At 41.9% G+C, this 19464-nt stretch overlaps 1 protein-coding gene across 27 annotated transcripts in view; it reads right to left on the bottom strand.

Annotated features, from left to right (window-relative positions):
* The window catches only part of PTPRD (protein tyrosine phosphatase receptor type D), a 1167048-nt gene that overhangs the window by 896616 nt on the left and 250968 nt on the right, over window positions 1–19464 (bottom strand). For all 27 annotated transcript variants that reach the window (XM_077921375.1, XM_077921383.1, XM_077921379.1 and 24 more), the window contains one exon: window positions 7201–7266. The gene's annotated coding sequence lies outside the window, so the exon portion shown is untranslated. The remainder of the gene's footprint in view (window positions 1–7200; window positions 7267–19464) is intronic.

The following is a 19464-nucleotide window of genomic DNA, read 5'->3' as shown; positions in this document are numbered from 1 at the left end:
TGGATGAAAGTATGGGAATTAGTAACAATATATTTCACAAAAGAAATAGCCAAGCAGTCAGTCAAATACTATCATCATTGAGAGGAAAATATAGATTACAGAGGGGTTTTTTATTTTGGAAGAGAAGACTAGCTGATCAGTGGCAGTGTTTCAAGCTGTTAGCTTTGATTTCACATCCTGAAGGCAGGAGCTCACATCACCACAGAGGCATATAATTGCAAAGGATTGCTTGGTTGAGTTGAATACAGTTAACTTGTTTCCAATTTTCTTGTCCTTGGGAATAAAAGCAGTCTCCTGTTCCATATAATGAAAGCCACGGTGAACTCTGCCCTTCACAGTTTACCTAACATGAATTTTCAAACGTGTTTTCTTTGGGAGGGGAGAGATATTCCTCCATAGCACCCTTCTATGTATGCTTCATCATATAAACTAGAGAATTAGAAAGAAACACTAGCGTGCTGTGTATCCTGCAAATTGCACTGTGCCAACCTTATCTGGATCAAAGCAACATATGCCTAAACACTAGTAAAACATAGTGAGTTTGCACACCGCGAAAGCAGGAGCTGTAGGCTATGCCATGAGATGGAAGGAGGCAAGCTAACTTACTCCCTCGTTCTTGTTAACTTCACCACTGCCACCAAGAGGATAGCTTTTCTCTGCTGACCGTCTCCACTACACAGTCCTCTAATATTGTTTTTCTTTTCCCTACTGACAAAATTGGTTTTCTGTATTGGGTGGAGCAGTATGGTGAGCATTTGAACCTCCTGAACAGAATAACCCCTTAAAAGCAGAAAGCAACCATTTCACCAACAAGAAATACCCAAGGACGGCACAAGGGACTGGCAGGCTTGTAAATCACTATGGCACCTTTATCTTTAACATATGCCTTATTTGATGGCAGAACTCCAACATTTGTTGAGTTAGAGCTACGGATGTCTACAGTGGTGGAGACAGGAGATTTGACATAATCTCTTCTCCATGAATGAAGAGGGAGATCCATTGTATCCTATAGTCCCTGGGACCCTCTCCTGGGGGTGGGGAGAGTCGTGTTAATGGCCCTACTATAGAGAGAGAACAGAATAAATTGTCCTATCCCAGTTCTATGGAAGGCTAGATCAATGTCTTGATACATCTCTGTAACATATAGGCAAACTCCTTCACCTTTAGCATCACTTGAAAAATGGAATTACAGTACTGACAATACTATCAAAAAGTATTTTAGTTATAAAAATGTGAGCATTCATGGTATCATAAAGTTCTTTTTTTCCTATTTCCTCCTTCGTGTCTTGATTTAAATCACTAATAACCAATGACAAAAGGGTAGATGATAAAATGGAAAGGAAATGTTTCTTTTTTTAAAAAAAAAACATCCCCAAAGGCTGTAAATCAAAACTATGCAATACCTGTTAATTGAGATGTTAAGGCTTCCAGGAAGTGAGCTACAATGGTTGAAACCAAGTGATTATTCACATCTTTTGAATTGTGCTTTGATCAAGCCCCAGCTATTTGGTATCAGAGACAATATTAGCAAGAGGCTTTTCCTGTAAGAGAATTTGCACTTCATGCTCCAGAATGCCCATAAACTGATCAGGGGACTATATTCTATAATTTAATTTTCATTTGAAAGTGAATCCAATAATTTTAGAGGCTTAATGGCTTGGGAAATTATTATGGGGAACAATTATTTGGCACTGACCTTTTTCCAAGCTACCTGTTGTTTTGATTGCTTTACTAGCAATATCTTTAATTGAATTTGTCAGCAACAAAAATATGTCTTCTAACAGATGCTGGCTGAACATTTTCATAATTATTGTTATTACCCCCAGATAAATATTTAAGCAAATAAATGTTGGGAGTAGAACAAAGTTGCCTCCATTGTTGCAAAGTCAGAGGAGTGCTGGGTCATGAAGAATCTATTCTATAATTAATGACCAAGAGAAATTGGCAGACACTCGCCATTGTACAAGGTCTCAACCATGTCAACACTTTATTTACAACTGCAGGGAAAGACTATAGCAGAGGTGCCTGTGCTAAAAGCCAGATTCAGGCCATGGCAGATCATATAATGACTAGTCTCATGCACACTGAAGCAGTTTGAAGTCAGCAGAGATTGTCTTTTCATTGTGACCGCCTTATGCAGAAATGATAATGTGCATCTGCTTTGAACAGGAAAGGTTCAGATATTTGCTATGTGCTCTGGAACTCTTACTAAGGGAGCAATCCTGGGCTCAGGTTCACTGAGCTGGAGAGCTCGGGATGTGGTAGAGCCACATCATGCTAACTCAATTCTCCATACCTTGTTCAGCCAGAGAGTTGTCAGTGAGTTTGGGCTAGTTTCTTCCTTGACCATTTGGCAGTGTTGTAATATTCCATCTTAACGTGATGAATGCAATTCTTCATTTTGGTATCTATCTATCATCTATCTATGCATGTGTATCTGACACCGGCCTACCTTTTGCTATAATGTCTTGTTTCTCTTGACAACGCAAGGCTGCGAATGATGTGTCACAGAGAAGGTCCCCAAAAAAGCAACATTGTGGAAGCAGGCACCCCCTACCTAGTTCCCTGCCCTGCTAGACCCAGAATACAGGGGCGGGTCCCAATGGAAGCCGAGGAGGAGGAAGAATATCCTAGTGTGAGTGAGTATAGGAGAAAGTGGTTTTGTTGTTGTTGCAAGTATCACCACCTTCCCTTTTTGGCCCATAGAAGCCTCTGCTGAAAGAGCATCAGTGGAAGGACACAACTGGATACAACTCCATAGGCTGTAGTTTGGTGGTAGCTGGTGTTTGTGCTCCTTGCCTATATTTCATAGCGCCTGCCCTGCTCAAGTTTGCTCTTACTTCATTTCCCTCTTGCTTTGATTTCCTGCAGGCTACTTACATAGACTGCATTGTACCTGGTTTATGGACTATACTGACTAAACTGCATAGGCCAACTACATTTAGTAAAGCATTCAGAAACAGTCTGTAAGCATGCCCAAGAAAACATCCCTAAATTAGTCATATATTCACTGATATAGTACGAATTTATTGTTTATTTGCAGTGTGTTATACACAAGGGTGGCTTTGCACTAGCAAAAATACTTTTGCTAGAACAAGTACAGGCATTCCCATTTCCACCTATCCTCCCATGCAAATTGCAGCCCTCTATGCCATATCCTATTGTCAGGGAACTGACACCGGAGCCAGAGGCGGAGGCAAGGCTCCCAAGTGATGCTGGAGAAGGGCCCAGCAGGGAGAGAGGCAGCTCATCAGCTGGGGAAGGAAATCAGCGTAACACCAGGGATAAAGGGGGGCAGATGGAATCGGCGAGGGGGCTCCGGGACTCCTCGCCAGTGACCAGCGGGGAGAGCACGGGTCCTCCGCTACCCACACCCTCCCTGCGCAGAAGACTTCCGCACAGAGAGAGTAGGAGGAGACTGGGCGTCAAACAGCTTTTATGCTGGAAAAGGTTTAAGAAACGCCCACTGATGGATTCTGCTAGCGACTGAAACAGCCACAAAGTGAAGGGCTGTCCAGACAGAAAAGGCTTAACCAGGCACACTAGCCAGGAGTGGTGGCAACTTACGCACGAGCAACCCCTATAAACATTACACCTATAGAGTTCAAAAAGGTTCCCCAACACTCATGGGGAAATGCATAGGAGAGACTGGCAAAAATAAGAGGCCTTGCCTTGCAAAACCACCATCAGATGCAACCCAGTGAAAAATATTGACAGTAATTCAATATTTTGAATATTGGGCAAGCGTTTTGGCTCCCCAGTCAGAACAACGCCCCTCTCCTCCTGCTACACACAGTTCTGGGTGTTGAGGGAGAGAAGGGGGAAAGAAGGGGTTCCATTGATGAGGCTCTACTCATTAATTTGATTTATTATGTAAATAGAACAAAAAAAATCTAGTGCTGATACGTGTCCTATATTCGCTGATAGGAAGCCAATTAACACAATTTAAAATAGGAAACTCAATTGATTTGCCATTGCCATTAATTGTTTTTCATGTCACATAATTCAATACCATAAGAGTAGAGGAAGCATAAAATTACTTGCTTGCAATTAGGTTTATTGGTATTTCTGTTTTTTTAAAAAAAATACCTCTATTAGAAAAAAAGAAAAGCTACACTGCTTTCTTCCTGCTGTCCTATATTAATTAATGCTTAATACTTATATTTTAAATGTTTTAGATTATATCAAGAACAAAGGAATCTGCCTTATTATGGACATGGAACAATAATTAAAATAATCAATACATCTAATCAATATACTACAGTGTATACAGTATCAATTGTATAAAATCAGAAATTCTCAAAACCCAACTGATTAAAAAAAGTTTGTAATAAATTTCTAAAGATTGCAGTGCTGCTGGTTTGATAGGTATCCCTAGAGAAGGAACTCCACAATGAAGGTAACACAACAAAAATGCTCCTTTCCTAATGACTGATAACATCTCTACTGAAAAGATACTCTAGTAGCAGATTCTTCTGAGTCTGAAAGTGAAAAAATATTCCATTGACACAGATCTGTCCTTCGTGTGCAAGGAGAAGGGAGTGGGAACCCTAATGGGAAGTGGAATAAATGGGGCAACTAAATTAATCAGGAGGGCATATGATTCTATTTCTATAGTCAAAGGATCACGTAAAAGGTGATGGGGAAGACTTCTGCCTGAGACCCTGGAAAGCCACAGACAAATTTGGGCAAGATGAACAGAATAAGGCAGTCATAAACTTGCCTCTTCCTCCAACAGAAACAAAGCAGACAGGTGGGTTTGCCAGAGTGTTTATCCACCTTTGCTGCAGAATACAACAGAATGGAAATCGGAAGCTCATAAAAAAACAAAACAGTGACAGCGTCATACTCAGAGCAATGTGCCACATGCAACGAACCTGTTGCACTAGCAGAAGCTAACAGAATAGGATTTCCCCCCTATCCTTATCCACAACCTATTTGCTCTGGAGGGTTAGGGGGGAAAGCCCAAATATTGTGGGAAAGGAGGGGGGAGTTGTTTAGGGAAGCTTTTAATGTTTAACAGACCACTGTATTTTAATACTTTGTTGGAAGCCGCCCAGAGTGGCTGGGGAAACCCAGCCAGATGGGCGGGGTACAAATAAATTATTATTATTATTATTATTATTATTATTATTATTATTTGTTGTTGTTGTTGTTGTTGTTGTTGTTGTTATTGTTATTGTTATTATCAGGTAAGCCAAAATGCTCCTTAGTGTTACAAAGTTTTAACAGGTCCTCAGTTTGGTCAGCCAAATTCTGACGATAATAAAGGTGTGAAAGTCAAGTCAGCACCACTCCTGCTTGTCCCACCATCAACACCTGAAATTTGAGCTATATCTGAAAGGAGTTGAAAATAATCTGTTCCCTCAGGCTCTTCTCTATCTTCCTATGATATCTTTAATATGGAAGCGACCTGATCCATTCTAGTTAAATACTTGGATTTAAGAGAAGTTTGCCATGAACTTCCATCTACAATTTGGTTGCAACAGTTTGCTTTCACTAATAAAAGGCAATGTCATTTTGTTAATGGGTAAATAAGGAACACTAGGGAACACTGAATCGCAGTGTTTTCTTTTTTTATTAAAATGAAAATTATGCTGCTGTTTCGTAGGCGACCAGAAAATACTATCATTTTCAGCTTCCAATTATAGGTAGGTAAGAAAGAACATTTCACTAGCCAGCTACATTGACTGAAGTAATTAAATGATTCTCCAAAGGTTAAAATAATTATAAGCAGGAGCTTTGCAATATCTATTCTCATACATGGTGAACCTTCAGAGAAAACTACTTTAATATTCTTTCAGCGAAACAGTACAGCAAGAAATATTAAATGGCTCAGTTGGCAAGATTCCTGTATTGCAGGTGATTGGGCTAGTTGACCATTGTGGTCCCTTCCAAAGTCAGAGATTTAGGCTAATAATTTTGTTTCATATTAAATAGTGCTTTTTCCCCCTGGGGGACCCCCCTAAACCAGGGGTCAGCAACCTTTTTCAGCCATGGGCCGGTCCACCATCCCTCAGACCATGTGGGGGGACGGACTATATTTTTTGGGGAAAATGAACGAATTCCTATGCCCCACGAATAACCCTGAGATGCATTTTAAATAAAAGGACACATTCTACTCATGTAAAAACACGCTGATTCCCGGACCGTCCATGGGCCTGATTAAGAAGCTGATTGGGCCGCATCCGGCACCCAGACCTTAGGTTGCCTAGCCCTGCCCTAAATATTTTGTGAATCTAAGTTTGGCCTCATTGAGGGGCAGTATTTCAATATGCGTAGGAAAATGAGAGTACAGTGGTACCTCGCAAGACGAATGCCTCGCAAGACAAAAAACTTGCTAGACGAAAGGGTTTTTGGTTTTTTGAGCTGCTTCACAAGACGATTTTCCCTATGGGCTTGCTTCGCAAGACGGAAACGTCTTGCAAGTTTGTTTCCTTTTTCTTAACACCGTTAATACAGTTGCGGCTTGACTTCGAGGAGCAACTCATAGAATGCGGTGTGGTAGCCTTTTTTGAGGTTTTTAAAGACTTTGGTGATTTTTGAAGCTTTTCCAAAACTTTCCCGACACCGTGCTTCGCAAGATGAAAAAAATCGCAAGACGACAAAACTCGTGGAATGAATTAATTTCGTCTTGCGAGGCACCACTGTACCCCTAAACATTTTTTTAAGGACAAAAGCACTGCATGTAAGAATTTTCACCTTAAAAAGTGCAGTTAGAAGTCATTTGTAGTCCAATAAAATAAAATTTGGGGGGTGGGGGGGGGGAAGCAAAGGAAATAAGTTGATCTTAAGGCCTGTAATGATGGCTCCTCAGAGACCCAAGATGGTAAAAAGAAGGCATAGGGCCACCGTGGAAAAGGACCTCTCCTTAGTGCCTGACAATCTAACTGCTCTCAGGGGCAGGCAGGTTAAAAAGAGTCTTCTTTACTGTTCATAAAAGGAAAAGGTGCCACCCAATTAGAGAGCTAAGATTGAACTTAGTTCCTCTCTCTGAACAAAAGTGAGATTTCAGCAAAGCACAAGGAAATCTTATGTAACAGTGTTTTTCAAACTTTGTCACCCAAATGCAAGAAACTTTTTGGGGACTTAACTCTCCCAAAAGGAAGATAGGGAGTATTTTATCACAATGTCAATCTCTTAAGCAACCTAATTAACTGATTTGGAAAGTGCTTTGAATAATTAAATACATAAACTCACCAATTTTCAACGCCAAAATGGATCGATGACTGGAGGATTAGAAATGTAAGACTCCTCAAAATTTCCCTGTTAAAAAGTTCAGAAACATACAGTTAACATTTTAACATTTACAACAACCTAACAAGGCATATGAATAGAAGAACTTTTATATCAAACAGCATCACAAACTAGAGTTTATGCTGAAGCTGTGATACAAAATTGTGCAGTTTGTAGAAGATGAAGGTCATATGCATTTATTACATTACATGATTCATAGCACTTTCCCCCAATTAAAATAACTAAGTTATATTCATATAATTAGTGCCATACACATCTATGACCAAACTCCTCTACTAAAAATAATTCTGCAACCTGTATTTTCTAATGCCAAAATATTAAGCTTCTCATCCATACCTATATTTCTATCTTAGCAAATACTCAGGAGTTATTTCCAGTGCCCTATGTACTTACGTAGGCATGGTGTTAATCAGCCTGGTAAATCACCTTAATGGTTTGTAAAAGCATGACTATATTCCTGCAACCCACAAGCTAATCTAGTCATTTACCCTATGGCCTTAGATTCTAGAGCAGGCATAGGCAAACTCGGCCCTCCAGCTGTTTTGGGACTACAACTCCCATCATCCCTAGCTAACAGGACTAGTGGTCAGGGATGATGGGAATCAGGGATGGGTAGTCCCAAAACATCTGGAGGGCCGAGTTTGCCTATGCCTGTTCTAGAGGCATTACTTAACAATTTCCACATCTATCCAAAATCAGTACATTCCACACATTTGTATAAGATGTGAACAGACTTTAGTATAAATTAAGCCAGATATGTGCTACTTCAGCTGTGTACACATTCCTATTTACTTTGCATCCAGTGCACTCCGACAATCCACACTTGTTTTGCAGTTTATTGATAAATACTGCATCACCAAACCCAGTTTCAATCTGATTTTAAAAACTTTATCTGTTTGAAGACATCCACCACACTCCTTATGCACCCGCTGGTACAGAAGGGCAGCAGGTGACCTGGACACACATGCAATCATACCCATGTGTACATTCAAATAGTCCTTGAAACTCAGCAGGAGGAAATGACCTCTCTACATTTTAAGCCAGGAATGTGTACCCAGCCTTATTCTAAGGACCATGTTACAAATAAATCCAGACGTAGAGGAACACACCTAAAGTCCATATCACATTAACATAGCGTGATAGTAGTTTCCTGAACCAAGCAGATAGACTCACTTGCAGGGGCAGACTTGGGCAATATGGCACCCTGTGCAAGGACAAAAAAGGAGCAGGTTTACTACTTTAGGGCTCAGAAAAAGTGAGTCCAGCTGCTCCCTGCTCCCCACCTCTCCTCTCCTCAGTGGCACCCCCTTTGACTTGATGTCCCATGTGGTCACACTGTTCTAAGTTCGCCTCTGTCACTTGTGTACTTGTCCATGAGCTGAATGCCTACTTTTTGCATGTCTAGGGTGATGAGTACAATAAGAGCACTTTTCTACCCTATTGTTGCCATGGGCAGGGAACAACCATCAACTGTGTGGGGAGTAGCTGCCATGAGCAAAGCAATGGTGTAAATGGGCCTTTTAAATTCTGTGATCAAATCGTTTACCCCCAAAAAAAACATTAACGGGGAAACTGGGGCATTATTATTTGATAGGTAAAGGTAAAGGGACCCCTGACCATTAGGTCCAGTCGTGACCAACTCTGGGGTTGCGGTGCTCATCTCGCTTTATTGGTCGAGGGAGCCGGCATACAGCTTCTGGGTCATGTGGCCAGCATGACTAAGCCGCTTCTGGCGAACCAGAGCAGCGCACGGAAATGCCATTTACCTTCCCGCCAGAGCAGTATCTATTTATCGACTTGCACTTTGATGTGCTTTTGAACTGCTAGGTTGGCAGGAGCTGGGAGCGAACAACGGGAGCTCACCCTGTCGTGGGGATTCGAACCGCTGACCTTCCGATCGGCAAGTCCTAGGCTCTGTGGTTTAACCCACAGCGCCACCCGCATCCCTAATTATTTGATAGATAGAGGCTATAACATGCAGTGTGTTTGTGTGTGTGTGCACACGCGCATGTACACCCACACACAGAGGCAACTTGCAAATTACATATGTTTAATTTGTGCACATTCGGCTTTATGTGCTTGGCAAAAATTGAAAGGGGGCAGGAGTCTGGAGAAAAAGAATTTGGCAACCCCACCTACCATTAAACCCAATGCATTTTGACTATACACAATTTTGGCTTTACACGCTATCCCCATAACATAATCCCCATGTAAGTTGAGAGTTGCCTGTATGTACTTTACTGTTGCAGTTCTCTTAAATAAACTTAAGGGGTATAGCACCATTTAGCCATTGAACCAACTTTCTTCCTAGTCATATCACATATATCCATTTTGCAAATAGCTTTGGACATTTTTGAAAAAGAATATTGTTAATTTTTATGTCAAAAGCAGTGAGTTGACAGTATGTATACATTACTGACAACTGGTGTCCCTGGTGCCCATTTGCACATCTTGCTCCCTGATATCCAAGACATCTAAATGGTAGTCTGTTGACAATGTGAATTATAGCTCAATTGCCACCTAAAAAATTGTGGATCCTTCAGACATGGAATGCCAGGGATATGCAAGCATCTCATTTGAGCTTCAGAATCTTTCATTAGCCCTTCACCATTATGCAAGAGACAACATTCATTCTGAAATGTGATCCAACTATTTAGATGTCAGATAAAATAAGATGCATTACTTTATATACCAGTACAAAACACTCACACCACAAAATGGATTTTCCAGAGTAATTGAGGAAAAATATAAGAAAAAGTAGATAACAATGAAGAACCTAGCTAGCACAGTACCACTAGCCAAATGCCAAAATATTACCCTACACTTGTTGCCCAGTGATGGATTTAAAAATAAAAATAAAATGCAAAATGAACTTTAGTTGGAATGGTAAAACCTTAAAGACTATAAACATTCCCATGTACTTCACTACCATCACATTCATTAACTTCAGAGCTGTTTGATAAAGAAGCAGCAAAAGAGGACAAGCAAGGTTCTTGCAATTCTTCCTTCTCTGTTTATCTTCAAACCTTGAAAGTGAGCTTTATGAGGTTCCCCATATTGTGAACTGTTCAACAACAGCAGAAGACTGAATTCCAAATCCTTAATGTTTCAGTTGCCTCAGGTGCATGGCTTTTCTCACTAAGGCACAGACATTTTCAGCATCTATATTGCGTGCCTAGGCAGAGACCCCCCAACCCCAGGCGACACCCGGGTGGAATAGTGACTCATGACAACGTGTTATGGGATGAAAAATTGGCCACAACTTTATTAAACTTTCAGATGTAGGAAGACCTTGGCTTAGGCATTGGGCGTTTATCCCTCCCAGTCACCAGCTGGGGATCTGGGGCACATCAGGGTTAACCAATCTATTTGGGGATTGGGCTGGCTCTGGAAGACGTATGTTTAAGCAGAGAGCCTGCACCCCATTTCACAGCAACACAGGGGAGTGTACTGACAATCTTTCAGCGTATGGCCAGTGACTCCCCTCAACACATCCCCTTTAACGGGGAATGTTCTGTTGAGCATCCATTTCACCTTCAAACAAAGGGACAGTGTAGTCCATTCCGCTTCCACTGTGCAAACCTGCTCCTCCCAGCTACCAGCAGAGTAACTTGCGTGGCATGTGCCTGTGTGAAAGAAATCTTAGCCATGCAGTAAAACACACGTACAGCTGCTTCCTATTCTACAATGCTTTTATTGTACAGCAGCAAAAGCAACAAACAGTTCAGCCAGGAGAGAGCGAAGACATGACGCTTCTCCTGTCGCAGCAAAACAGAAAATAAAAAACATTCACATAACAAAGATGTGAAGACACCCCCCCCCCAAGTGACAGGACGCCATTTCCCGAGCTGTTAACCCTGTAAGCTCTGGGTATCCTCCCAGGGAACCCTTGGATCGCCTCCGCGGGGGTTGGTGTCACCGCTTCAGCCCCCCCCCCCCCATTTAGGGAAGGTAGACTAAAGGATTCCGCCCAAGGCCTATAGCCACCAAAGTTGTGACATTTTGCTACGGGGAAGGCAAAACCTGCCAATGCAGGGGAATTCCTTCACAGTCCTTCAACCATCATAAGACAGTAGCAGCACCTGCATACCTGTAAAGAAGAAGTTAACCTGAATAAAATGGCTAAACAAAGGTAGGGGAGGGTGGGTGAAGCTCTGGAGCCGACTGAGAACTCCCATGTGGGCTCCACCCCCTTTTATGCTTAAAGAGTGGACCCAACCATGACTTGGTCCACTCCCCTGGCCACGCCTCCCCAGTCGCAATTGGTTCATCCAAGAAATCATCTCTGAACTAATAACCTATCACATCCCAAAGCTTAAACATGGTAGGGCAGTGGTTGTATACTACTTCTGTATATCCTCCTCAGCCCTGTATACATTTATATGTATAAATGGCGGGAACCTCAAGGTTTGCGACATGGGGAGATGGTCCAGGAGTGCTCTGCTGGGAGTCACGTAGGATCAGGGGCACGCAAAGGGCGCCCTCCATTTGATGTGGAGGGCGGTCATTCTCCTCACATTACCCTTGGACGCGCTTCTGGGATAAAGTGAGAAGTCCTGGGTCACATGAGGAAGAGCCCACACTGCAGCTCTAGCCCACACTAGAGTCATCCTTTTGGAAATGAAAGAGTACACAGGGCTGAAATCAACAAAGTTGTCCCATTAGCACAAGGATACACAATGGGGTCTTCCCCAACCTTCTAGTGCAGATGGGGCCTTGTAGGGAGAGAGAAACATAAGTTGGGAAGTGTTTTCACTAACATGATGACTTTGTTGAATACAACCCACAGTATGGGTGCCTTCCATATGGTCCTTGTCTCTCATCCCAGTTTAGGATTCCTAATTTTAGTAAGCTTTAGAAAATGGAGAGGCTTAAAGGGCTCTAGCTTAATAGTAACAATAAACCATCTAGTCCAACTTCCTGCATCAAGAGAACAAGTTATTCCTTACTTAAACATTTGCTCTCTTTGCTTGCCATCTGCTTTGCAAAAGAACAAAAGCATTAAGAACAAAGCGTGCATTAAAACCAAAATAGCATTCCCTCTCTAAACTTAAAAAAAATGTACAAAATAATTACACTATTTTTTTTGCCATTTATCCATGTCCAAAACATTTTTTCCAGAATGTCCAAATATAACAAAAAAGCTCTGAAAGCTTTTTTTTAAAAAAATGCTTTCTACCTATTGTCTTATATTAAGAGCTCAGTTTTTTATGTACTGCATGACTGGAAGTGGTATAACATATGCATAAATCTTTTATTACCAACATGCTCTAAGAAAATAGGTTGTTGTTGTTGTTGTTGTTGTTGTTGTTGTTGTTGTTGTTGTTGTTGTTATTATTATTATTATTATTATTATTATTATTATTATTATTATTTCCACTGCCCTTCATCCAGGGATCACAGGGACATTTACAATTTTAAAAGCACAAAGATACATACCACATTAACAAACAAAAATAATAACCCCCTCCCCAAGTTTAAAAGGCCATAGATGGTAGTTAGCCAAAAGTATGATTTGGGGGGCCAACTTGAATAAAATATTGAGGGGGCCCAGGCAAGCTATGCATAATCAATCACAAGACACAGTGCACACACACCTTTTGAATGGCAATGCCCATCAACTGGGGGGGGGGGAGGGCATCCCCCTGAAATATTTTATTGGGGAGGCCAAAGGGACCTTGGCCCCTAGTTGACTCCTATGGTATGGACTTAAATGCCACACTCCATTCTGACCTGACCATGCAGATGCATGCCCTGTTGTGCACCCTGCCTCACCTAACCACAAATATCACTCCCAGGTTTGTGCTGGCGGCAGGAGCAGTTTGCCTTGAGAAGTGCATAAAACATGTTGAAAGTAAGAATGATTTTGTTCTGGTACATTTAAAACCAATAGGAGTAGAGGCGGAACACTGGGGGAATTATACTCTTTGCACCCTTTGTTCATCATACTTTTAGGTCCAGTCAAATAAAGTTCCTGTACAGCTTGATAACAGTACTGTGGAACTAGACAGGGGGTACAACCCCAAAATAAATGTAAATGGCTTATAAGATGTTGGTAATTAGAAATGCTAAGCTTTTGTTGAGCAAATAAACACACATCACTTTCCCATAAAATAGACACAGTGAAATGTAACACCATGAGGATATTCCAAGATAATAGGTACATGAGTATGCTAGCCTTTATAGGGCAGGATGAAATCTTTTTCATGCCTATATCAATAAAAGCTCAGTGTTCTCATAGAGAAATAATACTCCAACAAGGGTGCTGCAATATGTCGTTTTTATTGAATAAGTCTTCTTGAGACCAGAGCAATAAGCATCAACATTTACTTGGGGCTGGGCGGATAGGGAACTATTTTGTTTCTTACCACTGGCAAAGTTGACCCCCTCTAATATTTGATGAACATTAGAGGGCAATTACATACAAAAAAACGTAAGTTAGTCGGATCTGAACAAAAGATGGCGTGTTCCAAAGGTAAAATGATGCACAGATGTTTCAATCAGGAATGCTATAAAATCCACTTAAATAATTATTGCACAAATAAAGTTTATTTTGAGACATTCCATATGTGGCCACATGGTGTTAATTAGCAAATAACTTGTGTGGGCTTCTGAAAGTCAAATCTGGCAGCTTGGCAGATACTATAGTTATACCCTCAGCAATAAAATAATACATCAGTGGAAAAGTCTTTCCTATAGCACTACAAATAAGTGAAAACAGATATTGGACTAGGAAATTAGACTCCCTCTGAGAAACTAGATAAGACTGGTAGAAGAAGAAATAGTTATTCAAATCTATTTTGGGGGGAGGGAATATGGAAAAGGAACAAAAATGGGTTTTATTTTTATTTATTTAACTGGGGGGGGGGGAGGAGAGAGAAGGCCGTTTTGTTGCCTTGTTTAAGAAACAAAATGCTTCTACTAAAATAATTATTGGATGGCAGTGATGCTCCCAGGCACCTTGTGAATCACAGAATCTTCTCTTGATTGCTTTTGGTGGGATAGGGAAGAAATTACCGTATTTTTTGCTCTATAAGACTCACTTTTTCCCTCCTAAAAAGTAAAAAGGAAATGTGTGTGCGTCTTATGGAGCGAATGCAGGCTGCACAGCTATCCCAGAAGCCAGAACAGCAAGAGGGATTGGTGCTTTCACTGCTGTTCTGGCTTCTGAAATTCAGAATATTTTCTTTCTTGTTTTCTTCCTCCAAAAACTATGTGCGTCTTGTGATCTGGTGCGTCTTATAGAGCGAAAAATACGGTACCTTACTCCTCAATCGTCCTACCAGTGGAGATTGGTACATTGGGTGGATGGGGCAATGCCCCATCTACCTCAGTCAACCCCCCACTTACCTGCCTGTGTTCCTACATACAACCAGTCCCTTGGGTGGCCTTTTCTATCAGCTTTCTCCTCCTTCTTTTCAGTACCGCCCTTGTACAACACAGCAGAGAGGCAGATGGGGACAAAACTAGAATTCATTGACTCTGCCCCATCAGTCCCAATGCTGCCTCCTGCCCTTTCTTTCCATTGTTTTCTTCTAAGTATCCTCTTTTTTTAAAAAAAGGGGGGGTGACTTATACAGTAGTGCCTCTGAAGTCAAACAGAATCTGTTCCGGAAGTCCATTCATCTTCCAAAACATTCGGAAACCAAGGCGTGGCTTCTGATTGGCTGCAGGAAGCTCCTGCAGCCAATCGGAACCCACGGAAGCCCCACCGGGCCTTCGGGTTCCAAAGAATGTCCGCCAACCAGAACACTCACTTCCAGGTTTGCGACGTCCGGGAGCCAAAACGTTCAGCTTGCAAGGCATTCGTGATGCAAGCTACAACTGTATTTAATGAGTCATATGAACAAAATCCAAAAATAGAGCTTTTTCTGAATGCACGCAGTTTTCCTGACCCCAGAACTGTGGTGGGGAGGGCTAGAAACACTGCAGTTTACTCTTCACAGAAGGATCTGTACAAAGCAAAATACAGCGATTCTTCCACTCCTACTCCAGTGCTGCAGTGGTAGGGAAACACTGCCCTTAAAAAAGCAGGCAGGCAGCTTTATATATGATCTCAGCAGTGTGATTCTTAGCACTGTGATCAGAGATGATATCAAAAGAGCACCCAGACGGTGCTCTGAATTCAGTGCTGTGCACCACAGAGCTGATATGAGAAATCAGCCCTCTGTCTGTTTTTTAAAAGCATTTCCTCATGCTACCTCACCAGTGCTGAGTGGGGGGGGGGGGGGTAGGGGAAGCTGGTCTGAAAGAACAGGCCAGGATTGTATATCTCCAATGTCTAATCTAAGCAAGTAACATTAGAGGTAAGAGGTCTATTTGCCCGCTTATTAGACAGGATCTCAAAAGATGCCTGCCCTTTCGCAAGGCTGTCTAAAGGGCAGGCAGAGGGATTTTATCTCCAGAGATTAGGATATAAAGCACCTTTTTTTAGAGATCATTTTCTAAAGATCAGGCAGAGTGCTTTATCTCTCAATCAGATCAGGAGATACAGCTGTAGGGGCTGGCGCACCATTTCTTGTGGCTTGACAGGCCAGATATGGCCCATGACAGGGTTAACCACCCTGTCCTAAAAATTCAAAAAAGTTTTCAGCACTGGATTAAGGTGAGTTCAAGACACAGTCATAACATGTTCATTTAACACCCCTTTCCACATAAATCTGTTTTTCTAGATTGCTTTGGAATACAGTGGTACCTCGGGTTAAGAACTTAATTCGTTCCGGAGATCCGTTTTTAACCTGAAACTGTTCTTAACCTGAGGTACCACTTTAGCTGATGGGGCCTACCGCTACGCCGCCACCACACGATTTCTGTTCTCATCCTGAAGCAAAGTTCTTAACCCGAGGTACTATTTCTGGGTTAGCAGAGTCTGTAACCTGAAGTGTCTGTAACTTGAAGCGTCTGTAACCGGAGGTACCACTGTAGTTTAGTGATCACTGAATTGAAGTCTGTTACTTAACTAATTGTTGAAAAGGTGTTGTTGTTTAGTTGTTTAGTCGTGTCGGACTCTTCGTGACCCCATGGACGAAAGCACACCAGGCACTCCTGTCTTTGACTGCTTCCCTCAGTTTGGTCAAACTTATGTTTGTAGCTTCGAGAACACTGTCTAACCATCTCGTCCTCTGTCGTCCCCTTCTCCTTGTGCCCTCCATCTTTCCGAACATCAGGGAACATCAGGCCGAAAACATCTGGAGGGCCGAGGTTGAGGAAGCATATATTGGAGCCTCCGTTGAAAAGGTAAGACAAATGAATCCTTGTACCACTCAGACTATGTTGCTTAGTAGACAGGGCTATCTATTGCTCTCATTGTACCAGATGACAACTCTTCAATTCTACAGTTCATGATGTGGTTGTTTGCTTTATATGCATCATATTAGCTTGAGGAAAGTGTGTAGACTGGGGTGTTGCGTTGGCAAGCTCTTTCGCCTTAAAAAACACCAAACAACTGTCTATTTTTAGTCACTACATCAAAGCACACACACTCTTCATTGTCCCTTCTTCAAAATGTTAATGGAATAGCGACAAGACACTGCACTCCCAGACACTTTCCTCAGTGCATTTGAGACATATTCATATTGCATGATGCAGACACAGGATAACTTAGTACTCTTTGATTCCTTCTTTGTATGAACAATATAATGCTGACTATTTAGAGGAGCACTTTCATAATCCTGTGCAAATCTGTACATCATCCACTTTTCAAAATGTAACAAAACAATTATACAGAACACACTGAAGAACCGGGTATATATTTCTTGCTGCACAAGTTGCCTCTATGTAGGAAAATCCTCTTTTATGTAGTGGCTTCTTGTTCCTCACTTAAAAACCAGTTGCAACATAGAAGTTTAGTCGTGAACCTGCACAGTTTTGCTAACAGAATCCTCCTGGAAGATATATCCAAACTGTCACTTATCTCTGCTGGGGTAGGTGGAGACTTACTGCCATCTGGTGGAACATTAAACTTTTCAGATTCAGCTTTTTAGAATAGTAGTGACCCGAATAATAAGTGCATATCTTCATTAGAACAGAGGGTTAAAATGAGGCTATTCATGTGACTCGTGAATCTGTATAAAATGTGTTGAAAAGCTCTGCAAACCTTTCCTGTTGGTGACAGCTGCTCAGTTATGGGAAACACAAAACATCGTTATTAATACAGAAACAGATACATATAAAATTACCTGGAGGTAGCAAGTTACCCCAGCTCATTTACCGACTACGGCCACAGCACAGACTATTAAGGAAGGAACAGCATTATTATTATTATTTTAAAAAATGAAATGCACACAAACATTTGGATTGAACTAGGTATTTAAATTCAAGTTTCTAAATATACTTTCTTTTGCAATGTGCATATCTGGCTGAGGAATCCAGCCTCCCTTCATGCTGAGATGGCAGGGGTGGGTGACTTGAATAGGAAGCTGCCTAGCTCCCCCAGCCTCTGCTGGCTTCTCCCCATTTGCCACCTGAGTATTAGAGACAGCACTACTCTTCTGGTGACAGTGTTCCTCCTCCTTCTTGACGAATGTGCTGCTGACAGGAGAATGAACCTTTTGAGGTGGTGAGGTGCTGCTGTTGCTGAGCCACCCCAGGGTTTGTTTGGTCCCATGATAGTATCAGTTTTAACCAGCCACCATGTCAGCTCCAGGCTGGTGGAACAATCTTTCAGTCCCCTCTTTGTGCCTCAGTTACTGTGCGCAACAGAGCTGGCAGGAGGCTTCAGATTCAGCTCTAATTGTATTTTCTATCAAAATATGAATTTCTGATGCATTTCCCTCTCAAAATACGATTCTAGAATGCATTTTGATAGAACGTTTGAGCTGAAAACTGGACCTGAACATTCTGCAAGTGTGAGATCAAAGTTCCAATACAGTGGTAGCTCTGGTTGCAGACACGATCAGTTCCAGGGTGCCGTTCACACCCCAAAAAGTCTGCAACTAGAGTGGTGCTCCTGTGCAAGCACGGAGCGTGATAGAGCGTTTCTGTGCATGTGCAAAGCACGCATAACGTTTCTGAGCATGCACAAAGTGCGCAGAATGCTACTGCGCATGCACGCATGGTGAAACTCAAAAGTATACACTTCTGGGTTTGCCGCATTCAGAAGCTGAAAAGATGCAACCTGAACCTAACGCAACACGAGGTATGACTGTACATACGTTTGTTCATGGAGTGAAAGTTCTGCTAGAAAGTATCAGAATTCTCAAAGACCAAATTCCCCGAGTATCTCCTGTGACAGTTCCACCCTCAGGCCTAATTCAGGAATTCTGTAATCTGTTCCGGTCATGGCATGCCTCAAGTTGCAATGTGACTCCCTGTTGTACAACTTTGCTCAGGGAAAGGCCTACTGACAAACCTGGGTATAGCCTTTACTATTTCAAAAGACAAGTCTACGACCATGTGAAGGGTTGGTAGGGAAATGGGATCTTAAGTACTTAAATGTGAATTTCCATATGGGTTTTTAAAACTTAAAGATTAATTTAAAAAAATATATGAGACAGGATGGATCTATGAGTGAGCACAAGTAAAAGTGACACATACAGGAAGTGGATTAGTTTGCCCATCCCTAATTAGCTCATCAGTGCAAAAAAAAAAAAAAAAAAAAAAAGGTACCATGTCAGTGAGAAGGCTATGCTGGACTGGAACTTTCAAATAAAATCTTGCTTTTTATGTAGAGGAAATTGTATTCAGAGGCATGCATTCACACGCTGTCACTCCTGCATTTTGTCATCGTGTCAGCCTGATATAGTTTCATGGCTATAGAGGTATTATATGGGAATTACATGTGTTTCGTGTTCATTGTCTTAATTGGTGCATGCTAATGGAAGTGAGAGCTGGACCATAAAGAAGGCTGATCACCGAAGAATTGATGCTTTTGAATTATGGTGCTGGAGGAGACTCTTGAGAGTCCCATGGAGTGCAAGAAGATCAAACCTATCCATTCTGAAGGAAATCAGCCCTGAATGCTCACTGGAAGGACAGATCGTGAAGCTGAGGCTCCAATACTTTGGCCACCTCATGAGAAGAGAAGACTCCCTGGAAAAGACCCTGATGTTGGGAAAGATGGAGGGCACAAGGAGAAGGGGACGACAGAGGACGAGATGGTTGGATAGTGTTCTCAAAGCTACCAGCATGAGTTTGACTAAACTGCGGGAGGCAGTGGAAGACAGAAGTGCCTGGCGTGCTCTGGTCCATGGGGTCATGAAGAGTCGG

The sequence above is a fragment of the Podarcis muralis genome, chromosome 17 (genome assembly GCF_964188315.1).
Source record: "Podarcis muralis chromosome 17, rPodMur119.hap1.1, whole genome shotgun sequence".
NCBI classification, from domain to species: Eukaryota; Metazoa; Chordata; class Lepidosauria; order Squamata; family Lacertidae; genus Podarcis; species Podarcis muralis.
This window is presented reverse-complemented; position numbering and strand designations above follow the sequence as displayed.